The 1329-nt window shown below is 36.9% G+C and overlaps 1 long non-coding RNA gene across 1 annotated transcript in view; it reads left to right on the top strand.

Annotated features, from left to right (window-relative positions):
* LOC118479102 overlaps positions 1–177 on the top strand; it is a 5996-nt gene extending 5819 nt beyond the window's left edge. Inside the window, exon 3 of the long non-coding RNA XR_004859480.1 lies at positions 74–177. This is a non-coding gene — a long non-coding RNA (uncharacterized LOC118479102). The remainder of the gene's footprint in view (positions 1–73) is intronic.
* The last annotated feature ends 1152 nt before the right edge of the window (positions 178–1329 follow it).

Here is a 1329-nt window from a genome sequence, read left to right as displayed (position 1 = left end):
TTCTTCTTCTTCTTCTTCTTCTTCTTCTTCTTCTTCTTCTTCTTCTTATTATTATTATTAATATTCCCCACAGCTTGTACGGGACCAGTTTCCCAATCGCGAGCCGGACAAAGAGAAGAGGGATGCCGCCAAGAAAGCTGTGAAGAACCTGATCGAAGTGCCGCCCGTCACCCCCATAGACAAGTGAGTAGCACAACCTAGAGTGCGGTCAAACATTCGATGTGCAACTTATCCTCAAATATCTCTTTAACGGGTGCATCAATGTCATCGATACATTGCACAGCTGTTTGTATCAATTTGTCTTAACTAAATCGTATTTTTATAGAACAATTGGGGCTAGGTTAAAAACTTTTATTCACAAATGTATATAAATACTTGAAATCTCTGTCACACGTAAATGGGATTGTTCACAGCATTTCCCGCTTCTCACACATATTTTGATTATGCATATGGCCTACGTCACAGCTCACCAATGACAATTTTTACTTGCAAAACTTGTTGCAAGAAAATATTTTTTATAGTGAACAATAATATTTTGCCCTAGTGGTTCTCAAAACATGCGTTCAATAAGCATAATGTCCCGATTCGAAGAACTATGACGGACTTGCTATTAAAAGCAATATTGCCTCTGCTGTAAACATTTTAAAATCTGTAGAAACCACCCACTTATATTTTTTATTAGTATTTATAAAGGAATTTTCTAGAATACAACTTGCAAGTGTTTACAAAAATTTTGATCCGTTAAGACAAATTGATACATGTATACAAGTCATAGTGCGAAAATTGAAGAACCTATGTTCTCTAGTTTAGGAGATATTTGACAATAAGTTGTGCCACGAATTTTTCAACTCACTATAGTAGATTTGCTTGTTTTAGCAAAAATCGCACTTAACAAGATTGTTCATTCGGCCAAAATAGTGTCCGCGGAAGTCCGCACATTGGTTCAGATGGCGCTGCAGTCTTTGTTTTGAAGCTCTCTTTCGTTTCTCCAGGAGAAGAATAGGAATAGCAGTTTGTTAGTTTCACCTTTGCTGTTTTACAAACAAATTATCATTCTCTCCTATCATATATCTATCCTCTCATACCCTCTCATCTCGTTCGCCCACTACAACTCGTAGAGTCAAAATGTTATACTTTGACAGAGTGACTTTTTTCTGGAGCAAAACCAGGTCGAGCTCTCTCAAGTTGAAACATGAGAAATTAGGACTTTCTCAACAGTGTACAGTACAGCTCTGTATGTAAAAAAAAATCATATAAATCATAGTGCAGAACGATAGAGGGGGGTAAAAAGAAAGAAACGAAGGGCAGAAAAGAGTAGGAGAAAAAGGA

This window comes from Aplysia californica, unplaced genomic scaffold, assembly GCF_000002075.1.
Source record: "Aplysia californica isolate F4 #8 unplaced genomic scaffold, AplCal3.0 scaffold02106, whole genome shotgun sequence".
Taxonomy (NCBI): Eukaryota; Metazoa; Mollusca; class Gastropoda; order Aplysiida; family Aplysiidae; genus Aplysia; species Aplysia californica.
Note: the sequence above shows the minus strand (reverse complement) of the source record. Positions and strands in the feature narration are given on the sequence as shown.